The sequence below is a fragment of the Hibiscus syriacus genome, unplaced genomic scaffold (genome assembly GCF_006381635.1).
Source record: "Hibiscus syriacus cultivar Baekdansim isolate YM2019G1 unplaced genomic scaffold, ASM638163v2 tig00112249_pilon, whole genome shotgun sequence".
Lineage (NCBI taxonomy): Eukaryota > Viridiplantae > Streptophyta > Magnoliopsida > Malvales > Malvaceae > Hibiscus > Hibiscus syriacus.
The window spans coordinates 1,458,322-1,470,768 of record NW_024063281.1 but is presented as its reverse complement, the minus strand read 5'-3'; the positions used below and the strand labels follow the sequence as shown (position 1 = coordinate 1,470,768).

Sequence of the window (12,447 nt, the reverse complement as noted above, 5' to 3'; positions counted from 1 at the left end):
GCTTTGGAAGAAAAAGGTCTAAGGATCAATATTGAAAAGACGGAGTATTTATGTTCAAACTTCAGTGGGTACCAAAACGTTGAAGATGTAGAAATATGCATAGAATGACACGTTCTCCCCTCAAAGGATTGTTTCAAGTACCTAGGGTCTATGATACATAACGATGGGAGTGTAAATACGTTACACACCGTATAAAGGCGGGATGGCTAAAGTGGAGGGTTGCTACTGGAGTTTTGCGTGACAAGAAGGTGCCTCTAAAACTTAAGGGAAAATTTTATAGAATGACAATAAGACCAGCACTGCTGTATGGATCAGAATGTTGGGCAACCAAGAAGGATCACGTAAGGAGGATGGAGGCCGCAGAAATGAGAATGCTTCGATGGACATGTGGTAAGACTCTGTGGGACATGACACCAAACTCTGCTATTAGGATGTCCTTGGGGGTGGTGCCTGTATCCAAAAAATTGAGGGAGGGAAGATTACGGTGGTTTGGACATGTCCTTAGGTGTCAACCGTTGGATACGGTCAGGAGGGTAGAGTCGATTACAGTCGACGGTGCCAGAAGGAGAGGACGACCAAAGCGGAAGTGGGAAGACTACTTGAGATCTGATTTGAAGGATTTAGCCCTTACCGAGGACATGACCTCTAATAGGAAAGTATGAAGACTTAAGACCATGGTAGCCGAGTAGTGCGGGTCACAGCCATAGGGTGTAACATATATGTCTTCTTTTTAATGCCTTCATAGTAATTTCTAGTACTTCTACTTTTTATACGTTTATGTCATTGGAATTTATAAATGCTTAGAACTAGGGTCACGAAGTACTGTTGTCTTAGCTTAGCTTTTAACCATTTGACTTTATTCCTTCTCTTAGCTTGCTATCGTTGATTTCTGTGTATCCCTCTCTTCATGTTTCATCTCTTTATATTTAGTCGGGCCTTACATTTTCTGTCTATATGCAGAGATTTTTACGCAATGATTTATTTATTTATACATGCATTGTATTTTATCTTGACTTTTAATTTTCTGACTGCCAGAGGTCACCCACGAAAGTTGTTCTCAACCTGGCGTTGGGGGCAACCTACTACCCTACCTCCACTACCCATTGCATATGGGAATAGAGTTTTGTTGTTGTTGTTGTATTCTTAAAAATTGATTGATAGATTTGATTGATTTATTTTGATAGAATAAATAAGAAAATATAAATGTCGTGAATTTTCTAATATAACGTTTTTTAATAAAAGAATTATAAAATATCAAAAGAGACACGTTTAATGGGACATATGAAGGAAAAGATTTTAAATGAGTGTTATACTTTTTTGTTGTTTTAAGTTTGAACAATTGTGTAAGATATATTGTCAATAATTAAAATGTATTATGAATATATATATATAGTCACCGTAGGTGAAATTAAATCGGACAGAATCAATAAATTATTTATTTATTGAGCCTCACACTTTAATGAATCTGTTCGAATTGGATTTCGGGTTTTTTTGTTGGAATAAACAATAGCTAATCATTGATTATAAATTAAAACTTTTAACTCCACAATCAACATTCCATTGTCGTCCAGTGGTTAGGTACCCGGCAAGGGAATTATAGTATGTTTTTCATCTTTTCTTTTTGCTGGTGTTCAGCTTCTGCAATGGCTTGCATGCCCTTTCTTTTACATGCATAAGATATGATACGTCACATGGTTCCAAAATTTTAGAAACCCTATGATTAAAAAAAAATCTGTTAATAAAAAATTATTTTATTTAAAAATTTTCTATCATTCCTTTATTAATTTTCATGATAAAATTTAAAAAAAAAACTTAGTTTTCTCCTTTATTATCTCAATGAATTGTAATCATTTATTCCTAAAAAAACCCCCACTAAAATTATGATTTCTAACGAGAAAAAGATATTTTAGGGGTCTCATTTTATAATTTTGTTTCATTATAAAATAGTTTAGATACCTCATTTTAAAAAAACTAGTATAAGATCTCCATATCTTTTGGGACGGGACTGCATCCATGATTGAGAAATGTCTGAAAATAACATTTATGGAATGTTCTGTTCATATCAACATGGAAAAACATAGTAACTATGAAGTTTCCATTAAGATGCTGTAAATGTGCTTGTAAAGAAACAGCCCCAGGGCTCACTTGGATTCTGCTGATACAGCAATTAGTTGGGAAATGATACATCTGGCACAGTTTGCCAATACTGGATTGCAATATTTTTGAGAATTTAAAATTTTAAAATACACGAGAATTTGAAAATTTTAAGAGGACGAATACCCGTCGATCAGTTTCTCTCGATTAATCCCTACTTATTAGGTTGTCACTGAGGCAATTTAGTTATCATGCAGCTCGACAGTTCAGAATGTTATAGGGGAAGGGTTTTGGTTCAGTAAATTGTTTGTTGTTTTATCTTTATGTGCTACGGAAGTTGGTACGGGGTTTCTCATGTACGTAGGTAGGGATGGACCGAGGAGAGAGGATGTGGGCAGTTGTCCTAAAATTTTAAAATTATCATATATATATATATATAGAGAGAGAGAGAGGAACATACCTCAAACATGTCATAAAGTTGACATTTTGTTACACTGAATGACCAGATATATTACAATCTATTGAAAAAGTGTTATTAAATTTATAGATTTTTATAATTTATTTATAATAATATAATGATCGTTTTATAAATTTTAAAAGTTCAATAACCAAAACAAGCGTTTAAACATAATTCAGTAACCTCCTATATACTTTACCAAAAAAAAAACTAGTTTTCGACGGCCTTACCAGAAGCAATGCAGATGATGTATTCAATCTCCTCCGTGATCTCTTTCATGGAAGGCCTGTTTTGTCTGCGTTCTTCCAAGCAACTCAATGCAAGAAATCCCAATGCTTTCATGGTGTCGATCTCCAACGGACTCGCTCTCTCGATCAACATCGGATCGGTAACGTCGATCAGTTTCTCTTCATCTGCCATCCTCTTCACATATATTGCCAAGTTCACATCATCCGAGTCTCTGTTGAAGTCTATGGCCTTTTGCGAAGTTAGAAGCTCTAACAAGACGACCCCGAAGCTGTAAACGTCGCTTTTATCGGTCAATTGGTAGTTCCGGTAGTACTCGGGATCGAGATACCCGAGTGTGCCTTGAGCGCATGTCGAAATGTGACTCATATCGGTGTGTGCCAACCGAGATAACCCGAAATCCGAAACTTTACCGTTCAACTTCACATCGAGTAAGATGTTACTGGACTTGACGTCTCTGTGGTATATCGGAGGAACTGCAGAGAAATGAAGGTATGCAAGGCCTTCGGCGGTGTCGCGGGCGATTTGGAGGCGATGGTTCCAATTGAGTTGCGCTCTGTCACTGTTGTTGGGGCTCTGTAGATGATCTAATAGGTTCCCGTTTTCTATGAACTCGTAAACCATTATAGGCTGCTCGAGTTCGACGCAGCATCCGAGTAGTCCGACGAGGCTTTTATGATTGACTTGGCATAGGATCCGTACTTCGTTTAGGACTTGATCAGTGCCTTTGGTGTTGCCGAGCTTGGCACATTTGATGGCAACGACGGTGCCGTCATCGAGAATTCCTTTGTAGACTTCACCGTAGCCGCCGACTCCTAGGATACGGTCTCTCGAGAAATTGTTCGTCGCTTTCTTTATCTCCTTGCCGGTGAAAACCTTAGCCGCTTTGCCTCCGTTGTTAGCGTTAAGAATTGCTTCGCGCTCCTTCCGTAGGTGCTCCCGTGCTTCCACGATTCGGATATGGCGTCTGTAGAGAAGAACGCCGATGATCGCCGCAACGAGCGCAGTACCGAGTCCCGCCGTTAAACCTGCACGGTGAAGACATAGGATCAAGCAAGTTCTTAACCAACAAGCAAATTCAGAGACCATTCACCAACATCATTACCAAACCCAATGGTTAAATTGTTAAACAAAATTTCATTAATTACATAATCTTTTACACATTCTCAAATTATGACCCTCATTTTAAATTATTTCTTAAACTTTCGATCGTTTCAATTTTATCTTCATACTGCGACTTTCATTCTAAATTGAACCCCAACATTTTAAACATTCCAAGTTCATCCCCAAACTACAACCTCCATACAAAATTGGTCCTCAAACTTCTGAAATTTCCAAATAACTTCCCCAAAAATCATTTTAAAGTTTGGGATAAAATTAGAACATTCAAAAGTTGGGGACTAATATAGAATGAGGGCTATAATTCGAGGATAAATGTGATGCATATCCAAATTTGAATATATAAATATAATAATATTTTAATCATCCAATACAATTATATATTTAACACTCGGAATCCAAATAATTAAATCTACCAACTAAAAGCACCTAAATCTCTATACTTTTTCACAGGTCAAAGATGATATGCAAATAGCCTAACATATCTAGAAACTTGAATAAATATATATATATATATATTTTTTTTGAATATTCAAAGTTTGAATCCCCAAATCCATGATGACAAAAGTATCATTATGCCGTTAAATAATTAACAACATTATGATATGGACATATTTAATCAAAACGGCGTCATTTTAGTCTAAAATTTATTTTTTTCCAAGAAATCAGAACGACGTCGGTTTGATGTAAAGTTTAGTAAATACGTTAAAAAAATTAAAAGTAGTAAAATGGGAAAGAATCTCATTCTAAATTATTAATTGACTTATAATAATTGTATTGTTAGATAAAAATTATAGATTGGATTAAAGATAGATCTGAAAAGCTATACTATGAAATAACCTTAACTACATGTTTATCTAGGGTTGGTCCACTTGATCCGAGAACAATAAATCTTTCACTCGATATCCGATCCGACCCGAAGAAAATAAGATTCCACCCGACTCGATATATAACTTAAAAACCCGACCCGAAATAATAAAAAATATTATTTTTATTCAATAAAAACAGTTACTTAATTGAAAAATAATAATATATAGAGGGATATTATTATAATTATTCTTAAATATATAAGATAAAAAAAATTTGGGTCAAATCGGGTATTTTTCACTATAAACTCAAACCCGACCCGAACATCACGTTGAAAAAAACCCAACCCGAACCCAAATTTTTCTTAAAAACCCAACCTTATCGGTTCGGATCTAGTTCGGATCCCATGCCCATGCCTATTTTTATCTTTATGTCATATGTTGTCACGTGATGTCGATAATAATAAAAATAAAAAAAATATTAAAAGGAAAAAGTTTCTTGTTGAGGATTTTACCTTTTTCCTATCATTCTTTTTTATTATTATATTAATAGTTCTTCATTTAAATAAAAAAGATTAATAATTATATGTTAAATAAATAAATGTAATCAAATTAATTGAGTGCACTCTATCGTAAATTTCGAGTTCGATTGTTAGCCGCCTTTGACTAAAATTGCCAAGTTGGCATCTTTGACTTAAAAGATTTTTCCAAACTTAAAAGAAAAAGGGAATTGTTTTGGGGTAAACCACACATTTAGGACATAAACTAATAATTATGATCTGTTTTAGTACTTAAATTTTTAATTTTTTAAAATAATATCTAACGTTTAATTTTTATTTAATTTTAGTTTAAAAATCATACGTAACGTTTAGTTTTCTTTTAATTTTAGTTATCCCGTTAAAAGTTTAAAGCATTTAGTACTTGAAATTTCAATTTTTTTTAAATTTTGAGCGGTATACAAAAATGAAACAAAAATTAAAATTTTTGGTAGAAGATACTAAAATAAAAATAAATAAAATTTTTAATGAGAAATACTAAAATGAAAAAAAAAATTCAAGTATGATTTAAAAAAAATAAAAAAAATAAAATATTAAAATGAATTAAAACTGATATTTTATGTACGTAGTTTACCCTATTTTTTAATCTGAGAAATTACCTGCGATTAAAGCAGTCCGGTCTGAGCCGCCACAGCCATCAGGATTCTCACACGTAATATCTGCAAAAGAAAATCCCCACAATCAATCCAATGAAATCATGCCATCTGTAAAATAAAAAAAGTACGGATTTAAAGTGCTAAACCAAAAAGGTAAAACTCACTGGCAGCACAAACCCCATCAATCGGATCCCAAAAAAACCCGGAATTACAGAAACACCTCCGGACTCCGTTCGTATTCGGGTCGGATCCACAAGCGGAGTTCCCATCACAATCCGCTTGGGTACCACAAATCGGCTCCGGCGGTGAAACCCACTGCAATTCTATTCCCGGTTCAGGCCATCGGTTCACCGGCAGATCCGATTGCAAGTTAACGAAGCTCGTATAAGCCCTACACCCGGTCTCCCTCGCCCTGATCGCATGCGCCGTCGCTCCTCCGCCGGCTCTGAAAGTACAGCAGATCCGCGCCGCCTCACAAGCCGTCGCTCTCGAACTCTCGTTGACGTACACGTGGCACAATCCCGTCGCGGAGCAGTCCAGCGGGGAACCGAGGATCAATTCCGTACAGTTCAAGAACAAGACGGTGTTGCTGCTCGTGATGTTGAAAGGTAGACTGCTGTTGAGATGTACGCCTTCGGAGGGCAGGTCGGTCGTGACGCACGTGTTCGGCACGAGACTCGCCGGCCGGATCACGAGCCGTTGATTCAACGATTGATGGACGCGATCGGGTAGGTGTTGTTGAGGGTATCGAAGACCAGTGAGCCCGAGTCGCAGCGGATTTTGTAGTTCTGGTCGCCGCAGGTGGGGCCGGTCGAGAGAGGGTAAGGTACGGCGGTGGAACCGCAGTCCGGGCAGGGGGTGACGCCGAGCGTTACGCCGGCGGCGAACGTTAGCAGGAGCAACGCCGTTGAAAGGAGCTTAAGCGTTAACGCCATTTTTTGAAGTGTTGACCGAAATTGAAGAGGCCTCGGTGTTTTAAATGTGTTGGATCTCAGGGGTATATTCGTGAATTTCAGTATCGTGAAGGTTAATTCTGGAAATCTATGGAATATTCTTAAATATTTAGAGATAGTTGACTAAAATCTTTGACCCGTGTGCTTTATTTTATTATTTTCTCTTAATCATTTTATTATTTTTAAATTGTTCCATTTAAGATGTTTCTTTGTATAAAAAATAAATTTAATATGTAATACTAATATTTTCATGTATTATAATTTTATTGATAATGAAATATTGCATCACATATTAAAATTATTAAATACATATTTTACCGAGTGATCAAGCTGTTTATTTTTGTTAATTTATATTTTCTAAGATCACGAATTTTTTAACTTATTAGCAACACTACTCTTCTCCTCTAAAAATAATTAAAATAATGTTTTTTATCATTTTCTAGTAAGGGGTATCGTGACTACCTGTACTTTTGGATTTTTGGTGCAGTTTTTTTAATTAGTCTTCTTCTTGATCTATGATTCTTTGGGATTTCATGGTTACTTTTTTTCCCGATGTCTGGTTCATTTGTTCATTTGAATATAACATTATGTTGGTTCTCGGAAATATGTGTCATACAAGACCGCAGAAAAAGGAGGATTCGTTTTTCATTCGTTCACTTCGAATATTCTTCAAGTTTTTCTCTTCTATGTCTGATGCTTTAGGACGTCAGAGTGAGTATCTTTGTATGTCGTTGCCTCAATTATTCACGTTATTATTTATCATGTTGTCACTAGTTAATCACTGTTATATTTTACTTATGATAAATATGAATATATTTGTCTCGTATACATGGGCAAGACATTGTTGACGATGTTTTATCTTACCAATAAATCTAGTATAATTCTACTTTTTAAAAAAGTATCATTTTGAAAGTCAATAAAAATATATTAATTCGATAAAAAAAATATGAAAGTGTACTTTTAGGTAGGAAACCATTAAAGGGATGGCAATTGAAATAAAAAAAAATTATTTTCAGTTATGAACATAGACTCCGCGTTATAAATAAACAGGAAAATTAAGTGTTTAATATCTAAACTATTAATTTTATTTTGTTTTAACATTTAAATTTTAAAAAAAAATTAAAACTATATCTAAAGTTTAGTTTTGTTTCATTTTAGCACTCATGTTCAAAATTTAATTTTTTTATAAAAAAATTGAAAGTTTAGGTTCAAAAACATATCAAAATTTATAGTTTATGTACTAAGCGCATTAAGTTTTTAACAATGTAGTACTAAAATGAAACAAAAACTAAACTTTAAGTATGATTTTAAAAATATTAAAAGTTTAGACACTAAAATAGAAAAAATTGATAATTTAGGTACTAATTACATGATTTACTCAAAACAAATTTCCTTGAGTTTTTCATATTTAATATTTAACAAATACTATAGTTTTGTGGGTTTTCGTTTACTTTATGAAATTGTGACGTTGGAAAATTCAATGAAACCTATCCATATAGCTGATCTTATTCCGTATGTAATAGGGTAACGGGAGGTAGGGTAGTAGGATACCCGAATGCTAGGTTGAGAGTAATTTTATCTCCGGCAATTATGAATTTCCCACCATGAGACTTGATCCCACGACCACAAAATTAAGAGTCTTGCGCTCTACCAACTGAACTTTCGAGCCAGTGGGGTATTCGAAAGTCTTTGCCTGCTGCCAATTTGTCAACATAAATATAATTTTAAATTTTCAAAAACAAAAATATATTATTAATTTAAAAATTTATTATTAAAATATTAAAATATAAAATTTCTAAAATCTGATTTGACCAAAAATTAAATTAAACGATCATATGATTTGACAACCCCTGGGCCTTACCAATAGACATAATGAGATAGGGAATATACATTTAAATATTTTTTAATTAATAAATAATTATATAATATACCATCAATGAAAAATAATTTTACAGACAAAGTAAAAAGACATAAGATATTCTTATATTAAAAAAAATAATGTGAATATTATATATATATTTTTTTATTTTAATATAATATTTTAATTTAGAAAATAAATTTAATGCGATCATTTAACTAGAACAGTAAATGAGACGAAATAGATTGCACGTTACTTGATATCGATTAGGTTGAAGCTAAATAAATACTCGATTCGAAAGGACTCGACTCGGGTTCTTAACGAGCAGAAACAAACTATTTGATACTCGACTCAAAAAACACGTGAGCTGTTCGAAAAATATAATATATTAAGATTTTTTAAAAAATAAATTATTAATAATATTAACATTTATGTGATGATTTTTTTAAATGCATTATAAATTTTTTATGTATTTAAGGTTTAAGTTCAAGTTCGAGTTTAAGGCTTTAATCGAGTTAAGTTTAAGATTATTTTATTTTCGAGTATTTTCGAGTTTTTACGATCTTCATTTCATGATTTCAAGTTCGATTCGAGCTTGAAAATATTAGGCTCACGAGTTTTCGAGTCGATATAAGCTCAATTTAAAAGTTTTCGAGTCGAGTCGAGTCAAGCTTAGCAATACTCGAGCTCAACTCGACTCATTGACAGCACTACATTTGACCAATATTTTTTATCATTAACCGTTACGGTATTGACATAACAATTCATGATGTTGACATGACAGTCCACGGTGTTGACGTGATAATCCATAATGCTTGATGACATGACAAATGAACTGAATTGATAATTCAAACATAATAACTGGACTACCGCGTCAACAATATGGATAGTCACATCAACATCATAAATTATTACATCAGTACCGTAAAGGTAAACAACGAAAAATATTACTCGAAAGATCAATATTGAGTTTATTTTCTAAATTTGAGGATCACATTAAGAGAAAAATAATACAAACAACCATATTATTTTTTTTAAAAGTACCAAAACCTCTATATCTTTTTGCCTACAAACAATTTTCAAATAATCTTAAATATCATTTTAACATTTAATAATGGGTAAACTACAAAATTGGTCACTTATGTTTCATTTTTATAAACGTATGATCACTCGATTCAAAAAATTTAAGTCGTAGTCACATTCGTTTCGTTAATTAAAATGTGATCACTTTTGTTGATGTGGTCACTTACCTTAAACCGCTATTAAAAGTTTAAACGATTTCATGATGTGGTACGTTAATAAAACGGTATAATTTTTGTTTTAACTGATAAACTTCAGAGAAAATTTAATAACAAAACATTCAATATTATATATATTTTGTATAAATTTATATTTTTCAATATTGCTATATCATATTATAATTTTACCTTATTAACCCCATGCTTTTTGAAACAATGGGCAGCGTTGAAATAAATCCGGGTTCCACGAAATGAAGTCTTTATGCCTAGGGATGGCATGGGTTGTGTCGGGTTTTTAGTTCACCCGACCCGAGAAAAAAGAATCATCTACTTAAGATTTGATTCGATCAAAACAAGATTTCATCCGACCCGATATATAATTTAAAAACCCGACCTGACCCGACCCAAAATAATAAAAAAATTTATTTTTATTCAATAAAATCAGTGACTTAATTGACAAAAGATAATATATAGAGGGATATTAGTGTAATTATTTCCAAATATATAAGGTAAAATTATATATTTTTTCGGGTCGATATTTTTCACCCTAAACCTGAACCCGACCCAAACATCACATTAAAAAAAAATCTAACTCGAACCCAAAATTAAAAAACTGACCTGATCGATTCGGATCCCATACCCATCTCTATTTATGGCACGGGTCGTTGACTGTATAATCTAAAACGAACCAACACAATCTACAAATCTTCTTCCTCTGATTCCAACCCGTGACAAACAAAAATCAAAGTCAAACCCCTCATTGTCCAATTTATCAGAGTTAGCTTTATTAAACCTCCAGCTGTTTAATTTTGTTTTACCGACAACGACATTAATTTTAGTGTTAATTTTTTACTGTCGATTATTATTAATTTTTTTATTTTGTGTATTTTTCAAGTCTTTTTAATTTTGAATAAAAATATATATTTTTGTGGCACGATACTTATAGTTTTTGATACGTTTTTTACGTACATTTGTGGTCGTTTTAGTTTTCGCACAAAAAAAACATCGCGTCATTTATTATTTGATTGATTTTTCAATGGTTAGACATAGTAAGATCACCTCTTTTGATAAAAGATTGTTTACCGTTAAAATCAGAATTGTGTAACGAAACAACTTGTTAAATTATTTTGTTCGGTTCACTCTTTTATCACTTCGTAAAGCGTCTCATTCAGCAGAGATAAGAGTTTTTATAAAGATTATTGGGTTTTGACGTTGATCGCCATTTTTAATAGAAGATTTTATTTTTCTTCGTATATTTAGGTTTACTATTTTATTTGTGCATGAGTATTTTAGTGACTATGACAAATTATAATTTTAATTCTTTAAATTATAAACGAAATCCAATTGCCGTTGTTCCAAAAAAAAACTCCAACGGTTCAATTGGCCTATTTGAATTTAGATGAGAATTGAATTCTAATAATAGTAAAAACTTGATTAAATTGATCAATCCCATTGATTACATTAATATTTTTAAATAATATAAAATAATTACAAGATAATATATGTTCATAATTTTTTTTTTATTAACAACGCGTGCACACACTCAAGACGTAACTGCTTAAACTTAAGACTTCAAGATAAAATAAGACTCTTTTAATTATCGAGACTACTTAATATATTCAAATCATAAATTAATTAACTTAACAGTTTTATTATATGTATATATATTCATCTCAGAACTAAAAACAAAAATAGAATCGAACTAGGTTTAGGTTTACAAAACCATCAAATTCTTAAAAATGAATACTACTTCCCAGCATTTTGTTGCCCCTTGGATGATTTTTGTTGTACGACAACCTTAATATACGGTTAAAAAAATATCTTACTGGAAATATTATTATTTTTTAACATTTTATGTAAAGTGCTACCTAAAATTTTTTTTATTGAAAATATTATTTTCGTAACTAATTTCCTGTAGAACCCAATATTAACATTTCCGGTAAAAAAAATAATGTTTTAGGTAGTACTTTACCGGAAATGTTAACATTTTAGGTAACACAATACTAACATTTTCAGTAGAAAAAAAATAATGTTTTAGATAACGTTTTACCGGAAATGTTAAATAATAATGTTTCCGGTAGCGCCTTTCATTAACCATATATTAAGGCTGTCGTACATGAGACAATATCAATTCCATAATATTAAGGTAAACCCTAAAGTGCTTTTTACCAAATTACCCTTCCTAATATGTCAAATTTCCTAATTCTGGCCTGGACCCACCATTCCAAAACATCAAATGATCCCATAAGAAAAGAAGAGTAAATAGAACTACAGCTACAATTCAACCAGTCATTTATCTTCGGTACTTTAATTATTCCTACTTGCCTGACTGAAAATCCTGTTTGGTTTCCGGTGATGCCGAATCATCCATCGCAGTGTGAGCCGGCATCCGACAAATTGTTTACTGAATTTGCTTCAACATCGGCGAGTTGTTTCTGGTAGAATTAATGATATATGAGGAAATAACAATAAATAAAAGAATTAATGATGATATAGCAATGGTTTGAATATATATATAAGCTA

General features: G+C 32.6%; 1 pseudogene; it reads right to left on the bottom strand.

Annotated features, from left to right (window-relative positions):
- Positions 1–2,706: 2,706 nt before the first annotated feature.
- LOC120176650 lies at positions 2,707–6,839 on the bottom strand (annotated as a pseudogene).
- Between the last annotated feature and the right edge of the window lie 5,608 nt (positions 6,840–12,447).